The sequence below is a fragment of the Mirounga angustirostris genome, unplaced genomic scaffold (genome assembly GCF_029215605.1).
Source record: "Mirounga angustirostris isolate CCGP_5_RB_7025 unplaced genomic scaffold, mMirAng1.0.hap1 SCAF_7, whole genome shotgun sequence".
NCBI classification, from domain to species: domain Eukaryota; kingdom Metazoa; phylum Chordata; class Mammalia; order Carnivora; family Phocidae; genus Mirounga; species Mirounga angustirostris.
Window position 1 is genome coordinate 72622031 of NW_026991715.1, and position 23485 is coordinate 72645515.

General features: G+C 34.9%; 1 long non-coding RNA gene and 1 pseudogene across 12 annotated transcripts in view; both read right to left on the reverse strand.

The window, feature by feature from the left end:
• Window positions 1-23485, reverse strand: part of LOC123860012 (uncharacterized) — a 164100-nt gene that overhangs the window by 121744 nt on the left and 18871 nt on the right. For 8 of the 12 annotated variants that reach the window (XR_010413141.1, XR_010413138.1, XR_010413140.1 and 5 more), the window contains 3 exons: window positions 20419-20471; window positions 12409-12529; window positions 11325-11427 (listed from right to left, as the gene is read on the reverse strand). This is a non-coding gene — a long non-coding RNA (uncharacterized LOC123860012). Of the gene's footprint in view, window positions 1-3779; window positions 3814-10247; window positions 10339-11324; window positions 11428-12408; window positions 12530-20418; window positions 20472-23485 lie in introns of all 12 variants that reach the window. The other 4 variants (XR_010413146.1, XR_010413144.1, XR_010413145.1 and 1 more) reach the window with 3 other exon arrangements.
• On the reverse strand, window positions 1187-3093 carry LOC123835282 (ATP synthase subunit d, mitochondrial-like; annotated as a pseudogene).

A 23485-nucleotide genomic window follows, 5' to 3' on the forward strand; every position in this document is an offset into this window, starting at 1 on the left:
TAAAGAATTAACAAAATAAAACAACTTTGTCAAAACAATAAAACAGAGTGTGTCATCAACAGTCTCTAGACGAAATGGTCAAGAATAAACTACTAGGAGCAGGAATGTATTCCAGATATAAGATCTAACATGGAAGAAGCAACAGCAAATACACTGCCAAATAGGTATTTGTACACAAATATAAAATATAAAAAATAGTAACATTAAAGTCTCAGGGATTAAAAAGTATACAAAGCACAATAACAATGTGTCAGGAGGGGAAGAAATGGGGTTAAAAAGTTGTGAAATCTTTATATTATCCAAAAGGAGGTTAAAGGTACTGATTAATTTTAGGCTATGATCATTATGTTTATTATTATTTCTAGAATCAATAAATGAACAGAAACAGACTGTAGAACTTCTAAATTAGAGGAAAAATTGAAAAATTTTAAATTATCAATTGTATTACTCAGGAACATCCAGAGAAACAGAACTAAAACCAACAGAATGGATGTATATGTTGATTCATGAAATTATGGAGGCTGACAAGTCTCAAGAGCTGCAGTCAGTAAACTGCAGACCCAGGAGAGAGCTGATGGTGTAGTCCCAATCCAAGCCCACAGGCCTGAGAACCAGAAAAGCCAAGTCTATTTCTTGTCTGAAAGCCAGCCAGCTTAAGACCCAGGAAAAGCTAAATGTTTCAGTTCTATGCAGATCTTCAACAGGTTAGATGAGGCTCACCCATATTGGGAGGGCAATCTGTTTTACTCAGTCTACCAATTCATCCAGAAACACCCTCATGGACATACTCAGAATGTTTGACCAAAGAATGTTTGACCAAGTAGCTGGGTACCCTTCCAGCCCAGTGAAGTAGACACATAAAATTAATCATGATATCAATCCAAAGAAAGCAAGAAGGGAGAGTAAAATGGAAAACACATGTCAAATAGAAGATGTAAAGTAAAATAGCAAAGTCTACCATGTCAGTAAATACATTAAGTGTAAATAAATTTAAATTCCACTTGGAATCAGCTAGATGTCTAGGAGAAATAGATTAATTCAATCCACTCATTCACTAATATCTACTCTGTGTTATCTACTGTTTTAGGTACTTGGACATATCAATGAACAAAACAATCAGATTATAAAATAATAAATATTTTAAATTCATTTTTGTCTATCTAGAATCTTTAAAAGACTGTGGTGATTTATAATTTAAAATATTGTTATACAACAGGTTAATTTAAAACTAAGGGAAGAACTTAGCAACTAAATGAACAAACACAGGACATAATTACATGAGGAACCACAGATGAGAAAATTACTAAAAGTGAGTATTAATATTAACCATGAGCTTATGGGCAACCAAGACAAAAAGGGAAATGATATATTTTAATCATTTGGCAAAAGTTACATACACTATGAAAGACAGAAACCTTTATTAAATAAGCCCTAAATTACAATGAAAACATGGATCCTTATATATTAAGGAATATATAATTATATAGGTTGTCCCAAAAGATCCAGTAGCCTTGCTAAGTTTCATACAAAGACAAGCTGAGTAGGGTAAGAAAAAACTACTGGCTTCAGATTCAAACAGCATCTGAATAAAGTCTGAATCCTGTTCCATCACTTACTGCTTGTATAACCATGGGAAAGTCACTCTCTGAACAAGGGTTTCCTGATCTCTGAACATGGGTTTCCGGATCTCTAAAACAGAACTATGATTGAAGGAATTAGACGTTTCATAAAGTATCTAGCATAAGTAAGTTCTTAACTTTAAAAGAACTTTTATTTATTATAATGACACATAATCAATAAACAAAAGGTCAATGTAAATTACGTAAACAATGACAGACTAGAGTTTCTACTTCTAGATTAAAGGACATGGTGCTTTATTTTTTTTTATTACCATATAATTATTTTTAATGTCCAACGTTTGTAATACAAGGCCAGAGCTTTCTCTCCAACTCAAGTTTATAGATTTTTGATTGGCTTGTGAGGCCAATAGGGATATTTCTTCTTGTTTAATTTGGTTTCTGGGAAGATTTCATTCAGGTCCTCAATGATCAAATGGAATTATGTTCTTCATCTTCTCCAGCTCGTTCTTCATATTCCTCAATGCTGGCCTTTGAGACAGAAACTCAACACAACTTTTCACATCATCTTTTTGTTCAGCATGTACCTGAACAGTATATTTATCCTCTGGTACAGGAAACTTCCGGGCATTAAACTTTTTCTCAAAGTCATCTACCAAGCCAGGCTTCACCACACTGGCTTTGTAGTAAGTCCAGTCAGTAACAGGTAGATTCTCAAGGAGAGCAGCCAATATAGAGGTTAGGGTCTCATTATGGGATTTCAGGGAGTTAGGAAGGCCCTTCTGGTTGTGGGGTATGATCTCCCCAAAAGCTACCCAATCAATGGCCTTTAGAGCAAGTTTTCGCCCAGCTATCTTGAGATCCTTCACCAACCCTGGTGGCCCAGCAGGACATGGTGCCTTAAAAATAGTCAATTCCACAGTACCAATGAACTAAAACATGAAAAATTTCCAAAACTGTTCTTGGAAATCTCTAAAGAACAGTATCAAAGTAATATGAATTATTTAATTAAAGAGAAAGTTGACAATTTTAGACCTTGAGATAGAAGGTTTATGTAATAAAAGTTTACATAAGGCAAGCCAGTAAAATTGGGCTCTTATTAAATGGGTTTGTCTTTGGGTTAAAAACCACTTTTTGTCTCTTTCCTAAGCATTAACAATAATCAGTATACATGAAAGTAGAGTCCATTTGTAGTTTTGCATGCTGTTCTTTTCCAATACTAGCACTTAAAGAACATTTAATTAATAATTCTTAATAAGCAAATGGCTATCAGCTACTATCTCTGGAATTGAAAGTTTTCACTTCAAGGAAGTTGCCCAATATGTTCTGTGGCAACAGTCTGATAGCTTGACCCCAGGCATTTTTGTGACTTATGACATAAATATTTTTTAAAAAGGCCAATTGTGATGTTTAATTTTATATGTCAACTTGGTTATACTTTATATAGTACCCAGTTATTTAACAAAACACTAATCCAGGTGTTGTTATGAAAGTATTCGGTAGATGTTGCTACCATCTACCATCAGTTGACTTTAAAGAACAGACATTATCCTCAAAAATATGGGTGTGCCTCATCTCATAATTTGAAGGCTTTAAGAGCAAAACCTGATGGTTGTGGACAAGAAGATATTCTGCCTCCAGCCTGTAGCATTATCTCCTAGGTTTCCAGCCTGCCCTGCAGAATTTAGACTTGCCAGTCCACACAAGTGGGTGAGTCACTTTCTTAAAATAGATCATAAATATACATGTGTATATGTATATGGTATATGTATCTTATTGGTTCTGTTTCTCTGGGGAACCCTGACTGATCCGCCAACAAAAGTGAATGATGTTTTTTGAGGCTTTAAAGTACTAAGAAGACATCAAAAGTAGAACACACCAAATGATACTATATATTGCTTTCAACCTTTAGTTTCAACTAGAACAAAATGCTTTTTCTTTGATATCAATCCTAGATTACAGATCCCAACCAACATATATCACATTTAACATTCATGTCCTTTGAGCCTTTTTGCATAATAACATAGAGATTTCTCAGAATCAAAACTATGTATCATTAAATCCAATTAAAAAGAGATTCTAAAACAGAATTCTTTAAAGATTATCCATAACATCAACAACATAGACAACTGAAATCTTATAGAATGTACTTATGCCATATTAGTAATAAAAACTAAGATAGCATAATTGTGTACTCCATACCTATAAATCTGTAGTTCCACCTGTTAGCATATGCCTAAGGAAGAGAAATAGCTTATCAAATCCAGTCAAATGAAGGATTTAACCAAAAATACCCAATACTTTTTACTTATTTATTTATCTTTAAAGATTTTATTTTTAAGTAATCTCTACACCCAACACGGGGCTTGAACTCACAATCCCGAGATCAAGAGTTGCATGCTCTATCAACTGAGCCAGCCAGGTGCACCTCCAATACTATTTAAAAACTCACTTCATATCACCAAAATAGAAAATATCATTTTTAGCATAAAAACTAGAAATAGGTACACCAATGTAATGTTGATATTGAGAAATGCAGTATATTTATGTAACCTGAGACACGTGGACCACGTTACAAAAGTGCTCATTTTATTGTCATGTGTATTTTGCGGGGTAAGGGAGGGAGAATAAATATCAAGTGTTAAAAGTATAAACTGTGGAACACAAGCCTTTGGCTGATTTTATTTATCCTGGACATTTTAACCCCTTTATACACTTACTGAGAAAGACAAATACCAGAAATTCCTTCTTGAATATTTTCCTTCAGTTTCTCCATAATTTCCAGATACTCCCATTCCCTCTCACAATGATTACCCTAATGCTAAACTGTTCAAAGGAAGCAATTAAAGGAAGCAATCAGGTTGTACATCGCAAAATGGAGACAATCTAGCAGCTTCTTTTATTTAAACATAAAAAAATGATCAAAAAAATTCAGTACATTTCTGTGGCCTGAAAGCCTATTTTTGTCTCCTCCTTTCTACCCTTGTCTTCTTCTATTCCCAAGTCCTATTGCCTGGTCACAGCAACAAAAACCCATTTTATCATATATTACCACCTCAATCCATGTGAGGAAATAATGCCGCTCCAAACGCACAGCTATGTCGAAGAAGTAAAAAGCATCAAGCCAGCCTGGAAAATGGCAGCATTTTATGACCCCAGTTTAGTTATGGTCATTTCACAAAATCTACTGAAGTTATAAAAGACTTAAAGTTTTTTCTGTAATTAATAAATTGATCCTCTGTCTCTCCATTTCTAATTCCTTAATTCCAATTCTACCAGGATGGTTTATATTGCTAAAAACATCTATGGAGGATTAATATTTTGGTCATAATTTTTAAATGGATGTAATAATTGATTATATATATAATTCATTGCCTAATCAGAAATAAAATTTTAATCCCATAAAAGATGTTTAATAGCCATGTTATAGTTAAAATAATTAATGGTTAGGGGATTAAAAATTAAATTTTAAGGTGGCTAACGCATAAATTCAAAAACTTTAGACAATTTTAAAGAGAACAAAACATTAAAAAGCTTATAATCGTGTTTCTAAAATTATGTGTAATTACACATTGCTATTCTACATTTTCATATAAATTAATATAGTAGATCGATATCATTCAAAAAAATTTTTGTAAAACATTTTTAAAGACAATGTAAGGGCAATAAAACAATTTTTACAACTGAATAGCCATAAAACAATTTTTAGTTATAATATAAAGAAATCTTGCTCATAAAAGAAAACAAAGAAAGTAAGTTAAAGCCACTGGAATGCTGAAATACTAAGTACTCTCCTTTTACATAGGGAAAAAGTATGGCAGTACAATTCTGTGACTGTTAATATATGTAAAGCTTCCACTAACTTTGATGATTTTGTCTTCATAAGAAACAAAGAATTGCTTTTACCTATGTAAAAAAGTACATATGTAATTTTTTTTTTTTTAGTAAGAGGACCTCATAACACTGTTAAACAAATGGCTCTACATTCCCATGCCTGACAATTTTCAACGAAGGAACCTCACTTTTGCTAAGGCAATGACTGAATTCTGCACAGGATTCTCAAATTTTGAATATATCACATTAAGAAACACCCATTTTATTTTCAATTGCTTGAGTGGATGGGATTAAAGCAAATGCAGTTGTGCTACAGGAATTTTCTGCCACTCAACTGCTAGTGAAGTAATGCATATAGGATTATTATTAAGTCAAAAGAGAAGAGAATGCATTTGAAAGCAGAATTTACCCCCCTGATTAAGTTTTACAAATGGAAAGATCAAGATTCAGGTCACTATGGACCCTTTTCCCAACTCAAAAAGAGACCCTCTTTATTAATAACCATTAAAATGTTCCACATTTTAAAGTATGCAACATCATGGCCTCATTACAAATTAGGTATTTAGGAAAAACTACATTCCCTTCAAAGAAAAATGTTAAAAATATACAATTCCTTCATCACTCGTTTTTAAATACTAAGGAAAGATATGCAACTGTTTTTGTAACCTAGGCTCAAGCAACTGCCCAAGAAGCCTACAGAACTGATATCAATAGGAGTTTTATGCCTAACGGAAAATCAGTCTACAGATTTATCTTAATCTGAAAAATAACATCATCACTGTGAATTCCACCTTGAGATACAAAAGTAGGGATTACATTGTGTTGTTAAAATGTTAGCAACTGCATTTCATTTTTTGAAAAGACAGTATAGTTTTCTTAAAATAAAGAGTTGATTATATCTCTTATCACTGTTATAAGAATTTGATATATCACAAAGCATAAGAGTTACAGCATGTGCCAACTATCAACCAGAAAAAAATGAACCTGATTCATAATTCACTTTGAGAATGTCTAGTTAGTCAATCAAGTGATTTGTAATCATGAAGAATGCCAGAAATGTAGTGAATAATGAGCTAGTGTAAAATCCCTGGATTTTTTTAGTATTCTTATTTCATTATGTGACTTTTATTGCCATTTTTGATCACTGTTTCTCAGCAGCACACATATTTACTTACAAGTTTCTATTAAATAGGCTTAAAGGATATACAACTTGAATGACCAGAGTATTTAATGTCTTCCTACAAAATTAAAAGTCTTACTGTTTAGAGCTTGAGCAAAGAAATTTAATTCTGTTCAAACCCTTTGACACTCCCCTAATAATATAAATTATTTAGTGACTATGCTATTTCAACATAGCAAATTTTAATTCAGTATATTTTCTTAAGTTGTTTCTATATAGCCTAAAACAAAGAAACTCACTTAACAGAATATAGATAATATCAGAAGCCTTAAGCTTCCTTTTACTATCTTCATAGTATAATATTTCCTTAGTTAAAACTAATGTAAGCTGATGGCCAAAGAACATTTAACCTCAAATAAACAAAATATAAACGAACTTGAAGTTTGGCATATTACTAAAGGAGTAATATGATACATGAGTGTTTTTCTTTGTTTTTCTTTTTTTAAGATTTTATTTATTTATTTGTCAGAGAGAGAGCACAAGCAGGGGGAGTGGCAGGCAGAGCAGGGCAACGGAAGAAGCAGCCTCCCTCCCGACCAAGGAGCCCGACACAGGACCTAATCCCAGGACCCTGGGATCATGACCCGAGCCGAAGGTAGACGCTTAATAGACTGAGCCACCCAGGCGTCCCCATTAGTGTTTTTCTAAATGTAAAACCACTAACCTATGTTAGAATTTGTCATTCTGATAATACTGGCCATTATAACCTTTTTAATCAGGATTCCATAACATAAGAGTTACAGTTGCAAAGCAAATGGAACTTTAAGTGTAATAACAAGTAGGTTCATTCCTTGATGTATTTTTCATTATTTTTCAAGCAGAAGGGTCCTTTTCCAACTTTAGACTGATTGTAACACCAAAGCACATGTGGATCTCCTTAAAGGAAGTGATAGAGTCTTTAAGTCAAGACCTATATTATTAAAATATATTATTCATGAAAAAATTCAACCATTGAAATTTTGTGGGTAAATTTTCAATAATAAATGGTTAGTTGTTCAAGACAACAAAACTCCAGACATACACTATACTGACTGTAAGAAGCTAGTATGACTACCATCAGACCTCAGGAAAGATACTGTTTTTAACACTGAATTTTCCCTGATAAGTGTAGTAGCACTCCACATTGGAAGGCACATTATCACCATTATCATACCAACTGTGAGGATAATCTTTTCTTTCCTTTATAATTTAACCATTTGTTTATTCATCCATTTAACAAGTGCTTATTAAGCATCTATATGTACCAGGTATTATGCTAAAAACTGGGGACATAAAAATGAATTAAACACATAGCCTTTATACTTGCCATTAAGAAATCTACAGTCTATCTACAGTCTAGTTAGAAAAAGACATATAAATACATAAGTGCAATAAAATATAAAGGTATATAAATATAAAATATAAGGTTCTAGAATAGAAGTATACACTAGAAAGGCTCAAAGAAGATAAGGTTCAATGTCAGTAGTTAGGAAAGGTCAGTAGTTAGGAAAGCCTTAAAGAGAAACAAACCTGAATCTTGAATGAAAAGTTGGTACTCAACAGGGAACAGAGAAAAGATCATAATGGTAAGAAGAAAAGTATTAATGAAGACAAAAGTGCTGAATACCTAATCATGATAGGATAACTACAAGGTATTCAGGGGTTTTTGGGGGGGAGGGGAATAAGATTTAATTATTTATTTAAGAGAGAGAGCAAGCATGAGAGCATGAGGGGGTGTGGGAGAGGGAGAGAGAGAATCTCAAGCAGACTCCCTGCTGAGTGTGGAATACCAGCCCCCATCTCACAACCCTGAGATCATGACCTGAGCCAAAATCAAGAGTCAGCCCCTTAAACAACTGAGCTATCCAAGCACCCCCAAGCTATTCATTTTAACTGAGGTAGACATGTAAGGAGTACACAAGACACTGGTTGGTAAGGAAGAGGACTGCTGGAGGTAAGCCTGAAGCAATATGCAATGGCCCACTAACAAAAGACCTTGCATGTATGCTAAAGACAACACAATCTGCATCCTAAAGTCCTTCAATGGTTTCTGTCTGTAAAAAAAAAAAAAAGAAAAGAAAAGAAAAGAAAAAAAAATCCATAATGTCTACACAATTTAGGCATTTAGCTTTCCGCAACAACTGTCAAACTAACATTTCACAATTTATTACACATCTGTGAGAGAACTAATATCATTTTAGCCTATCTGTTTTATATGCATATGTAAATAATCCCCCAGAACAAGGGTCTCAGCCTCTAGCAAACTTATATATTAAACAGCAATTCTACCACCTAAAGAGTGGGGCAGACACTAAAGATTCACCAAGTTTTCCCAAGGAAGCATCATGCAGCATACACACACAACATTAAGTATACGTAATATACTGACAGATTGTCAAAAGTTAGGTCCACATAGGGGCGCCTGGGTGGCACAGTGGGATGAGCACCCGACTCTTGGTTTCAGCTCAGATTGTGATCTCAGGGTTGTGAGATCAAGCCCCATGTGGAGCTCTACCTTTAGCACGGAGTCGGCCTGAGACTATCTCTGCCCCTCCCCTGCCCTGCCCCAGCAAGCACGTGCTCTAACATAAATCAATAAATCTTTTTTTAAAATGTTATGTTCACATAAAGTCACAAAAGCAAATGTTTCAGTCAGATACATTTTGGTGTACCTCAGTCAGTAGTACAAAATCACTGTGAACTAGGCTGACTGCCTCAAAAGTGAAGCAGCCCATTCTCAAGTTGCACATGTAAACCTTTCATTCAGCTTAACACCACACTTATAAACAGGAGCTTTGAACAGAAGCTCTGAGGTCACATAGTTGAAATCCTGGGTCAGTCACTGGTCAGTGCAAATTATTGAACTCTTGAGTCTTAGTTTCCTTGTCTATAAACCTGGGATAATCATTCCTACTCCACATAACTGTTACAAAGACATAACGATATAAAAAGCACTCAGAATAGAGCTGAGTAAATTATTAATTTTAACTAATTTTACTAATTTAATTAATAACAATTATATATAATTATAATTATTAAATATTTAACAAGTAGTATTTATAATAACTACAATATAAATTATTCTAGTTAAGACAAACTCAAGTTTAGACACTAAATAACTTTGACTTGCACTATAATGTTAAATTTCCAGTCTAATCCAACTGAAAATGTTTGAGGTAGGCTTAATGTGAAAATAATAATACTGAGACAAATCATCTTAAAATAATGTTTTCAAGAAACAAGATTTTTAAAAACACACTGAGTTATGGGGTGCTTGGGTGGATCAGTTGGTTAAGCGTCTGCCTTCAGCTCAGGTCATGATCCCAGAATCCCAGGATCAAGCCCCGCATTGGGCTCACCGCTCAGTGGGGAGTCTGCTTCTCCCTCTGTCCCTCCCTCTGCTTGTGCTCTCTCACTCTCTCTCTCTCAAATAAATAAAATCCTTAAAAAAAAAAAAAACCCACACTGAGTTATACTTAATAATTACTTATAAGGCATGGGAAGGGAAAGCCCAATCTTACTACAGAAATATTTGAGCCTTTTTGAGGAAAAAAAAAAATTGTACAATCAAACTTTTTCATTGAATATAGTGCCATCTTATTCCTTTTTTTTATTTCATGGCCTCTTACAAGCCATTTAGTATAGATGGTAAAGCTGGTTATAATGGAACATCATACCTGTAAAGATCCTCTCCCTACAGTTAGACCTTTCTTTTGAAGTCAGTGAGCATCAGCCCCACCAGTCTTTGACCTTGGGATTTGTTTATGCCTCAAAAGAAGAAAAATTAAAAGATAATGATAACATTTAAAAAAGAGGGTTACTAGTAAAGCAAGACTGTAAAAGAAAATGGACTTTGACAACCTGACAATGGAGATAATTCAAATGAAAACAACTTGAATAAAGAGGGCCAAAGCAACATCAGCTACTGTATCAAGTTACTTATATATAATGTTATACAAACACACACACATATATATACACATATTTCATGGTTAGGTAGGGCTGGGTCAAGTCACAAATGTAATGAGTAAAGTAAAATGAAGTGATGATTAATAAATATGCACTAAATGATATTGAACTGAACTACGGATTGCTATTAGATACCCTACTACTTCTTGTAATAATATTAAACATGTATAGTCATCCACTATATCTCTGGGACAGCAAGCCTGTGGCAAGCATTAACATTGGCTACCATTTCAAAGACCAAATAATGTATTTGAAAACAGAAGAGTATCTTTACATTGACACTGCAGTTATATGAAATTTCCTGAAATTCGTAATATATTTTAAAATAAATATGTAACATGTGATTCTGATCTAGCCAATATTCAAATAAAAGTCATGAATTATAACTTAGCTAGCATGTATTATATGGAAATAACAGAGGTGAGAAAGAATAACTAAATTGGGGTGTGTGGCTGGCTCACTTGGGAGAGCATGTGACTCTTGACCTCAGGGTCATGAGTTCGAGCCCCACATTGGGTGTAGTGATTACTTAAAAATAAACATTTAAAAGAAAGGAAGGGAGAGACCCAAACTACTTTTACGTATATTCAGAAACACCAAATTATTACTTCCATTTCTTTTCATTGTCAGGTTGATTTCTGTGTGAATCTTTACACTCAAATAATAAAGCATGACAGCTCAACATCCCATAAAACAAAGTTCAAACCAAACTGTTGTTTGATAACCCTGAAAACATCAAATAACACTAGCATGATCTTCCCTGTGTGAAGATGACACTAACTCACCTTCAACAGAGATGAGCTTCAAGTTGTTTTTCCACAATGGAGATGAACTTGTTCATCTGGCCAACTCTCTTGCCAAAGCTCCCTGGTGAACAACACCTTACATCTGCAAGATGAGTGTTACCAGTGGTCACAGAAAATAAAAAATAAAATAATTAATATACAAATGAAACCTATGCCTTGGTCCCAAATCACTGTTTTAATGAACTAAAAATAAGGTCAAGAAATATATAAATGTTATAATACTTACATACAAAACTGTACATGTATTTACTCTGATATATCACTATATTCTATATATCACTGACCTAAAAATACAAATAGAGCCTGACCTCTATCCCTAAGTAAAAATGTTCTCAGCTATCTTACCTAAAACAAAGATTGCTTCTGACATATAAAATCAAAAGTGTATACTGAAAATGCTCAAAACATGAAAGCATGCCAACTTTACATCCCTCATCAACAGTAGCAATAACTGAGGAAATTAAGGAATATTTTTGTTAATGTTAGCAACATTCTCAATAACATTAATGCAGCATGACTACAGCCAAAATTACTTTGACATTTCCCAGAATTCTGAAAAATACTTCTATTTTTTATGAAAAAATACTTTTGTTACTAGCTACAGTGTTTATTCATGTTAATACAGACAGAGGTTTGTGCTTAAATATTCCTGATATGGAATTTTATCGATTGCCAGTTGAATCTGGTTAAACATTACCTGAAGATACAGTTTTTAAGTAGAAGTAAAGTTGATGTTATATGCTTCTTTATCATTTAAGGAAATAAAAATTAGATTAATATCTATTAAAAATCAGTAAGGAACTATTTACAACTAGATACAACTCAAACGAAATCACAAAGCTAAGTATCTATGATAAGTAAGGCACTCACTATTCAGGGGTTCTGTGAGCAGGTATAAGAATAACAAGGCATTATCAACAATCTCAAAGAAATCACAATATCAGTTTAATTGAAACATTCCACTTCCAGTTCTACATAATTGTTTACTCTAAGAAACAGTTAAATTCTAACCTAGACCTCTGCTAGAACAGGAAGGATGAAGTAGAAAAGCATAGCATCATACCAGAGCATGGTAGCTACCACAGGATGAGGCTCTGGGGCTCCTCTTTCAAGGGAATATAAAGAAGTTCCAACAGAAATGTTGAGAACATCTGCTACAACCCATGATGTAGGCCCACTGCCACCTGTAAACAAATAAACTTTGTTAATTTAAAGGCACTATACAAATGTTTCCAGTCACAATTCTGTTTTAATGGGTTATTCTTCTTAACAACTCTTCACTATATTTCTTACCATAATTCCCTAACAACTCGCCAAAATTGGAAGTCCTCCATTAGGCTGCAAACTCTTAAAGGTCCTCTTCATTTTAGTTTCCCAATTCCACAATGCCCAGCAGAATAACTTACAAATTGTAAATGCTTAGTAACTGTTTGATAAGTTGAAAGGAACTAGTCAACTTACTCCCTTACCTGTCACTCCAAAAATTATCACTTATTCTAGCTATATTCACTATTACTGGCAGAATAGTATTAGATGAAAAGACAAGATTATTTATTCAGCAAACATTTTCCTCAAACATCGACTAGGTACCATGCTAAGTGCTACAGATACTAGTATAAATAACACATGATCCTTGCCCATTCATAACTCAGTCTATTAAGAAAGATAAAGATGCTGGAATATGACTATACATTAGAAAAAATTAGGAATTATTAATTTTTTAAGTGTGCTCATGGTATTGTGATTATGTAAGAGAACATAAGATTATGTTCTTATTGGGAGATGTGTGTTACAATATTTATGGATGAAGTAGCACAAGATCTGTACCTTACTTTCCAAGTGGATCAAACTAAATCTCTGTGTGTGTATATATATGTAAATATACATATACATATATATTTATAACTGTTGACTCTAAATGGTGGAAATATGGGTGTTCATGTTACTTTTTCTGGTATTTAAAATTTTTCACAATAAAACTGTAGACAAATGAAAAAAAAAGAAAGATAAAGACGGTGTACTCTGAAAACTATAAAACACTGATGAAAGTAATTGAAGATGACACAAAGAAATGGAAAGACATTCTATGCTCATGGATTGAAAGAACAAATATTGCTAAATGTCTGTATTACTCAAAGGAATCTACACATTTAATGCAATCCCTATCAAAATACCACCAGCATTTTTCACTGAGCTCGAACAAACATTCCTAAAATTTGTACAGAACCACAAAAGACCCCAGATAGCCAAAGCAATCTTGAAAAAGAAAAGCAAAGTTGGAGCCATCACAATTCAAGTTATATTACAAAGCTGTAGTGATCAAGACACTTTGGTACTGGCACAAAAACAGACACATTGATCAATGGATCAGAATAGAGAACCCAGAAATGGACCCTCAACTCTATGGTCAACTAATCTTCAACAAAGCAGAAAAGAATATCCAATGGGAAAAAGTCTCTTCAACAAATGGTTGGACAGCAACATGCAGAAGAATGAAACTGGACCACTTTCATACACCATACACAAAAATAAATTCAAAATGGATTAAAGACCTAAATGTGAGACAGGAAACCATCAAAATCCTATAGAACACAGGCAGCAACCTCTTTGACATTGGGTGTAGCAACTTCTTACTAGATACATCTTCTGAGGCAAGGGAAACCAAAGCAAAAGTGAACTACTGGGACTTCATTAAGATAAAAAAAAACTTCTGCACAGTGAAGAAAACAACCAACAGAACCAAAAGGCAACCTTTGGAATGGGAGAAGATATTTGCAAATGACATATCTGATAAAGGATTAGTAAACAAAATCTATAAAGAACTTATCAAACTCGGGGCGCCTGGGTGGCTCAGTTGGTTAAGCATCTGCCTTCGGCTCACGTCATGATCTCAGGATCTTGGGATCAAGCCCCGCTTCGGGCTCCCTGCTCAGAGCGGGGAGTCTGCTTCTCCCTCCGCCTGCCACAGGCCCTGCTTGTGTGCTCTTTCTCTGTCAAATAAATAAATAAAATCTTCAAAGAAAAAAAAAAAAAGAACTTACCAAATTCAATACCCAAAGAACAAATAATCCAGTTAAGAAATGGGTAGAAGACATGAACAGACATTTCTCCAAAGAAGACATACAGATGGCTAACAGACACATGAAAGGATGTTCAACATCACTCATCATCAGGGAAATACAAATCAAAACTACAAAGAGATACCACCTCACACCAGTCAGAATGGCTAAAATTAACAACATAGGAAACAACAGACACTGGCGAGATGCAGAAAGGGGAACTGTCTTACACTGTTGGTGGGAATACAAACTGGTGCAGCCACTCTGGAAAACAGTATGGAGGTTCCTCAAAAAGTTAAAAATAGAACTATCCTACAACCCAACAATTGCATTACTAGGTATTTACCCAAAGGATATAAAAATACTGATTTGAAGAAACAAATCTACCCCAATGTTTACAGCAGCATTATCAACAGCAGCCAGATTATGGAAAGAGCCCAACTGTCCACTGACTGATAAATGGATAAAAAAGTTGTGGCATATGTATACAATGGAGTATTACTCAGCCATCAAAAAGAATGAAATCTTACCATTTGCAACAATGTGGATGGAACTAGAATGTATTATGCTAAGTAAAATAAGTCAGAGAAAGACAAATACAATATGATTTTACTCATGTGGAATTTAATAAATGAAACAGATGGAGATTAAGGGGGGGAAAAGAGAGGCAAACCATAAAACAGACTCTTAACCATAAAGAATAAACAGAGTTGCTGGAGGGAAGGTGGGTAGGGGATGAGTTAAATGGGTGATGGGTATTAAGGAGGGTACTCGTTGTGGTAAGTGCTGGGTGTTATAGGTAAGTGATGAATCACTAAATTCTACTCCTGAAACTAATATTACACTCTATGTTAACAACTAAAATTTAAATAAAAACTTAAAAAAAAAAAAACAAGAAAGATAAAGATAGAAATTAGTCACTAGGATTCCCTGTAATCAATTTATAGCAAGTTTTCCAGAAAGTGCTACAGGTAGTAAAAGAAAGGGAAAACTGGCTTAGAATAAAGGCTTTAGAGAGGAAATGTCATGTGAAATAAATTAGCAGCTGCTGGACAGACAGACAAAAAGAAAAAAGGCATTCTTAATGGAGGGGAGAGGTAAAAATTATAGAGGTTCAAAAGGGTACACAATATTCTGAGAACTTCAGGAAGCTTTTTGGAGAGTAGCAAATGAGAAGAAAGAGGCATGAGAAAGTTCACAAAGATGCCTATTATGCTAAAAAGCTGGACCTCTGTCTGACTGAAGGAGGTAAGCCAGGAGAGTGATGTAATCATTAAAAAGATCCTGGCAGTAGTGTGAAAGACGGGAGGAAGGACAAGACTAAGGCAAAGGACCTAAATCGCATGAAGACAAAACTGTCTTGATCTAATGGTTTATGGAATTATGGTGACCCGATTCATCATCAATGATCATTAGGTCTATTACTCCATGGGTCTCAAATTCGGATAGATATTTAGAGACTCCAGGTGCTGATTTATTTTAGAAAACTGTTTATATGGTATAATCTCAATCAAAAATCATGGCAGGAATTTCATAAGAATTATATCAAGATGTCAAAATATTAATAACAAGTAGCTCTGGGTAGTGGGGATATAGGTCATATTTTTCTTCTTGTTAATTATATATTTCAAGTTTTCTACAGGGTAAAATTAAAAATAAATCCTACAGCAATTCCTTGAAACTTAAAAGTTAAAACTGGCATTAACCCTACAGGGCCAGAGATTCCTTCACAACATAACTGACCCAAAGCCTCCCTTCACCACCATGGCCCACTATACATAAAATACTCATTCCTACATCAGAACCTAAACCTATGTCTTCTGTTTCTGTAGCATCCTCTTGTTCTGAACGTCTATCTAAATCCCAACTTCATACCACAAGATATACTGATTTTATATATTATCAAAAGCTCATTATCTGCCCCATACATTGTGACACTCGATCGTATCATTTATTGAAAGCCTTTCTAAATAGTTCTCCAGTCTGTTCTTCCAACAGTTTTTTTACAAGAATATTAGAGCAAAATCAGTCCTATTCCAAAACAAATATTCAGACATTACTCATTTATGGGTATCTGTGCATGCAATTACACCAATGAATTGATCAACTGCAAATTTATGTATATAACCACTACCAGAGTTTTCAAATCTATCATCTCAGAAAAAAACTGCCTACTGTTAATGAGTTGAATTGTGTCCCCTCAAAAATATACCAAAGTCCTAACTTTCAGTACCTGCAAATGTGACCTTACTTGGAAAGAGGGTCATTGCAGATGTTCAAGTTAAGATGAGGTCATTAGGGGGGCGCCTGGGTGGCTCAGTCGTTAAGCGTCTGCCTTCGGCTCAGGTCATGATCCCAGGGTCCTGGGATCGAGCCCCGCATCGGGCTCCCTGCTCAGCGGGAGGCCTGCTTCTCCCTCTCCCTCTCCCCCTGCTTGTGTTCCCTCTCTCGCTGTATCTCTCTCTGTCAAGTAAATAAATAAAATCTTTAAAAAAAAAAAAAAAGATGAGGTCATTAGGGTAGGCTCTAATCCAATATGACTGGTGTGTTTATAAAGGAAAATTTGGACATAGAGAGGTCAGCACACACAGAGGGAGGTCACCACATGAAGATGAAGGCAGGGATCAGAATGATGCATCTATAAGCCAAGGTACACCAAAGATTCCAATAAACCACCATAAACTAAGAGAGAGGCATGTAATAGATTATATTCCTCACAGCCACTGGAAGGAACCAACCATGACGACACCTTGATCTTGGACTTCCAGCCTCAGAACTAGGCAACAATAAATGTCTGTTGCTTAAGCTACCCCTTTTGTAGTACTTTGGTACAGCAGCCCTAGCAAAATAACACACCTACTAAGGGAAACCATGATTTTTTTCCCCCCTGGAAGTCACTAAAGACAAAAACATTCTGAAGAAAGACTGCAAATCAGAAATAATAAACTTTCTTGCTATTCACTTTTCAATCTGCTAGCAAAGGTGGTATTTTTTTTTTAAGATTTTATTTATTTGAGAGAGAGAGAATGAGAGAGAGCACATGAGAGGGGGGAGGGTCAGAGGGAGCAGCAGACTCCCCGCCGAGCAGGGAGCCCGATGCGGGACTCGATCCCGGGACTCCAGGATCATGACCTGAGCCGAAGGCAGTCGCTTAACCAACTGAGCCACCCAGGCGCCCGCAAAGGTGGTATTTAATAGCTAAGCCAACCTAGTGCCAAAAAATTCTAAGGATAGAGTTTCATCTAGATAGTACCATTTACACATAGAACAGCACATAATCAAACAGAGAGAATATTATCCTATAGCTACTGGGACATGAAAATAACATGAAATTATATAGATTTCCTTTGTTTTGTATAAGAGTTGCTCTATGCTTTTTTACGTGCCTGTGAGAATACAATTTGACCCTATAACCAAAAGGTAATATAATCAGTTACTTGGTAAGAAGCAGTGAAATCAGCATAGATCAGGAGTGGGCTCTGGAGTGACACATACTTCATGTCAAATCCTTGCTGTGTTACTCACCTTCTATGTGACTTGACTGAGCAAGTTACTTGACCACATTTAAGCCTCAAATTCTTCACCAGTAAAATGAGAATTTTATATCCTATATAAACTGATTAAATAATATATGAAATATGCTTAGCATATAATAAGAAGGTTTTACTATTTATATAAAAAGTAAAATTCATAAATTAAGGATTTTTTACACTTCTCTTGGGTAGGATAACTATTAGGCAAGTTTATATAAGAACAAAACTCTCCATCATACACACTATATATAAAAATATAGCCTTTGGCTAGTTCCTTACTATAAAATGCAGGACCTTTTGGAATTTTAAAACTATTTGTCAAAATTCAAAACACAGGGACGCCTGGGTGGCTCAGTCAGTTAAGCATCTGACCAGCTCAGGTCATGATCCCAGGGTCTTGGGATTGAGTCCCGCATCAGGCTCCTTGCTCAGCAGGGAGCCTGCTTCTCTCTCTCGCATTCCCCCTGCTTGTGCTTGCACGCTCTCTCTCTCTCTCTCTCTGACAAATAAATAAATAAAATCTTTAAAAAAATAAAAAATTCAAAACACATCTAAATTTATTAAAATTGGAACTAAAATATAAATAGGATCTTGGTGACTTTTGGCTCTGTCACAGACATCAGGCAGTATGTTGCTTTCAAAGCTCTATAATACCACTCCCTTATTCTAGTTCTAGCCAGTCCAAAACAACTACCTTTACAACTTAGACTGACATGAGACTGAGTCTAATAGTATAGCATAATACAATGTAATCCTCTACCAGATATTACTGATATGTTTTTGTCTTTTTTTAAATATAAATCTTATAAAATACACATCTCAAAAATGTAACTAAACAAAAAAAAATGTAACTAAACAAAAAGGGACTTATTTTGGAATTTGTATATTTGTTTTGAGAAATGTATAAATAATGCAAAACCCAATCAATCCCCCAAATTCAAAAGGACCTTGTTATCTCATGAGAACACTCTACACAAAATACAAATTATACTTTGACTGTTTATTGCAATACTTATAAACTGAAACTTATACCTATATAAAGAGATAGAAGAAACTACATAATTAAGTCCAAAAAGATTGTAACTATTATACGGAGAATAGGAGTATTTTTGTTAACCTTTTTATCAAAAACCGCTATCTACATTGGTCAAATTTGTTAGCAAATATATCAACAACCCACTTCTTGTGTGACAGGCAAATGGTAATTATTTTCAGCATCTTTTAATAAACTTTGGTGAGCTATAAAAACATGTTCATGTGTAATGCTATAAAAACAGGTTCAATGCTAAAATTCAATGATAATTACCATCAAAGCTAATGGGGAGTCAAGACCAAACACAGGTATTTTTCTAAATATTTATGAAAACATGTTTTGCCTTCATACTTAGTGTAATTCCTAATTTTAACTTAAATGTACTTTGTTAGTTCAGTTTTTAAAAAATGAACCTGCTTCTTGCTAAAAAGCAGCACAAAGACTGCTTTTCAGAAACACTGTTACACAATTATTTTTTATTTACAGAGAGGTAATTAGATTGGCATACTTAAACAAGATAGAGTACTAGGAAAAATTCTTACATCTTATATTCTTTTTTTTAAGAAACTGATTAAGGGGCATGTGGGTGGCTCAATCCATTAAGCGTCTGCCTTCGGCTCAGGTCATGATCCCAGGGTCCTGGGATCAAGCCCAACATTGGGCTCCTTGCTCAGTGGAGAGTCTGCTTCACCCTCTCCTACTGCCCCTCCCCCCACACCTCTTGCTCTCTCTCTCTCTCTCACTTCCTCTCTCTCAAATAAATAAATCTTTTAAAAAAAACTGATTTAAAGTTAGTAAATGCCACATCCTATTTATTCAAGATGCTACATTAATATCATTTTGGCTGATCCTAAATTATAATTTTTTAAAGATTTTATTTATTTGTTTGAGAGAGTGTGAGAATGAAAGAGCACAAGCAAGGGGAGCATCAGATGGAGTGGCAGAGGGAGTGGGAGAGGGAGCAGGGAACCTGACACGGGGCTCTATGCCAGGACCCTGGGATCATGACCTAAGCCAAAGGCAGACACTTAACTGACTGAGCCACCCAGGCACCCCAAGCCCAAGTTATAATTCTAAGAAGTTTTTCAAAAGGTAAATAACTGCAATGGAAAACTAAATATATTTTCTTTTTCTCTTGAAGTCTTCATGTAGGAATATTTTAAAAATCATAAATATATTAGGAAAATATAATCTGTTAAATTATTGGCAAAAGACCATATCAGTAATTATCCCATAGCAATGACTATGCTTTTATCTATCTCATATGCAGTAAGCATGACAAGAACTCAGTAAGTGTTAACTATACGTCAAGAACAATATGCACAACAGTAACAAAATTCTCATAAGAATCAAATAATGAGAAAATCGTAAACAGCTGGGATTTCAAAACAGGCCATGAACAAAATTTTACAACATGCAAATCTAACATTAGTAGAAGAAAATCCTACCCTTTTACACACAGAAAAATTCCGAGATCACATCAGGAAATTATGTATCGGCTCTGTCAATAGAAAATACATAGCCAACGTTAGTTTTGAAATAATCTCAACATGGTCTAAAGTGAAGTCATTAAGGACTGAGTAGAAACAGTGCAGATATTTAAGCACCTATAATCCTGGTAAAATATATGGCAAAAATACACTATATACATATATACATACACACAAACACACACCTTTTTTTTTTTAACCATATTCAGATGTTTCTGTAAACAACACATCACCTTTCTTCAAAGAGCTATATAACTAAGAGAGTAAAATAATATACATGGGCTATAGATTGTTGTGTCTCACTGGGGTCTCTCTGGTTTTAGCATTGCTGGTCTGGTGGTTAAGATTCCATATTCTCACCACTACTGCCCAGATTCATATTATGACCAGGGAGAAAATAAGTTAGCCAGGGGCTAGTTTCCCCTACCCACACCTTTTCTGTTGAGTTCCACCTACCTGCTAGAGCAACAAGGGGAAATTTAACCAGTGTAGAAAATTCCTTATATTACACATTACAGATGTTCACCAGAACCTTCAACTAGACAAGAAATGCCTTTGAAATATTTACAAAGGCAGGCAGGCAGGCAGACAGACACACAGACACACACACAGCTTTCTCTCCAGACAGAAATGCTACAGAAATGAAAGAAATCATATTTAGTGAGTGTGAGCAAATAAAGCAATGCTAAATAAAAGGTGTACTGAATGTTGATATCTGATCACACTGGGTCTCTCCTCCCCAAACTAATATGCTAGGGGAAAATTCCTACTAGAAGCTGCTGAATACATAAGATAATTGACCTAAAATAGAGAAAAATGTGTTACCTGGTTTGCTTGTTAAAACACAACTACCTTGAGAATATTTATAGCACTGACAAAGCTACTATTAGCAGCTTCATCTTTCCTTAAAAAAATGATTACTACTATCACAAGTTTCTTAGTATGTATTTATAGAAGGAAGCAAATAATTTATTAAACAAAGTTTTTGGTCTTGAGGCAACACATTTGGGAAAAGATAGTTTTACAATAGGATACATTAACTCCATCTCTAGTTATATTGGTATTTTTTCATAGGAGAGGCATGGCACTGTGTGAATATTATGACTCAAGCTTACTCATCTCAACTAAGAATGAATTAAATTTGTTAGAGTAAAAACCTGAAAGAGAACGTACATGCATGTAATTCTAGGTTGCCATTTTTAGAATAGGGTTTTTCTCCAAAGAGATTTTAAAAACATGTTTCCACATTATTCTATTTGTGCTATTCTCACTTTAGTGTTCTGGTAAGTTGGTTGCTAAATAGAAACAAGAAACAAACTCATTTTCAAATACAAAATTATTTGTGATTTGACCATAGTATAAGCTAAAAAAAAAAAAAAAAAGAAGCAATTTGTCAAAATCCTGACTGCCAAAATATATTGAAAAATAGATACACGTACATGTAAAGAGACACTTAAATTTATGCCCATCCCTATTGTCCTGATCCAGTTATCATGAGAGATCAGAAAACTGACTACATGGTAAGAAATCTATAGAAAGCTTCATTGTACCCAAACTATCATTTTTTCCAGGAAAGTCCAGAAAATAAAGAAGAAAACTACAGGCTCTGCAGGAAACATAGTCTCCTCATTCTATAAGTAGCTTTCAGGCTGATAAGGCTTCAATGTTTTTCCCTACAGAAAAAAAAAAAAAAAAAAAATTCTAAAAGTCTCTCCTGCACACAACAATCACAAAGTTAAACAAGCCTGTAAATGGTCTTTAATCACAGGCTACCAAAGTGGTCAGTCAGCCAGTACCCAAAGATGACAATGTGTACTGAAGAAAAGAGTGCTTTGAATCGAAGTCAGAACTGAGCTTTATTCCTGGCTCTGGATTTACTATATGGTCTTGGGTAAGTTACTTAAACTTCTGAGCCTTTGTCTTTTGTTATATTTTATCTCATATGGAAAATAAGAGGTAATCAAAAAACTTTAATTATGGCTAGATGGACATCAAAGAACATGTGGATCTATATACAACTTACAGATGAGGACAGTAAATCAGAGAAACATGACCATTCACAGGTGATTAGACTAAAAAGGTTCCAACAGCCTTCATAGGTCCAACATTTTAAATTTATTTAAAAGGACAAATCACTACATCAAGTTTTTTGACATGTTAAAGAAAATACGTAAAAGAAAAACATACAAAAAAGATAATCATCAAATTTAGGATGCTGATCATCTCTTCAAGAAGCCTTAAGGGAGGGTGCCTGGGCAGCTCAATCGGTTAAGCGTCTGCCTTCGGCTCAGGTCATGATCCCGAGGGCCTGGAATCGAGCCCCATGTCAAGCCCCACGTCGGGCTCCCTGCTCAGTGGGGAGCCTGCTTCTCCCTCTCCTCTGCCATGCCTCCCACCCCACTTGTGCTCTGTGGCTCTGTCTCTCTGTCAAATAAATAAATAAAATCTTAAAAAAAAAAAAGAAGTCTTAAGGGAATATGATCACAGGAAGAGGTTCAATTGCACTGGTAACATTTTTTTTTTCTTTTAAAGATTTTATTTATTTATTTGAGAGAGAGAGAATGAGAGAGAGCACATGAGAGGGGGGAGGGTCAGAGGGAGAAGCAGACTCCCTGCCGAGCAGGGAGCCCGATGCGGGACTCGATCCCGGGACTCCAGGATCATGACCTGAGCCGAAGGCAGTCGCTTAACCAACTGAGCCACCCAGGCGCCCTGCACTGGTAACATTTTATTTCTCAAATTGAGTCTGGAGTACAGGGCTGTTTATTTTTCTTTATATACCACATTTTGTCTGAAATACTTTCTAATCATTTTTTTAAGTAACCACTAAAACATCTTTAACCAAAAACTGAAATAAATGAAAACATTTCTCTGGAATATTAAAGGTCAATGGAAATAGTGCATGGGTTTCAAACATTCTCCTGCTGAGCTTAAAAGGTAAATATGACTATGCTCCCCTAATATACACACACACAAAAAAAGCACTAGGCTGTAAATATATTTATATATGTGTGAGTATACACAC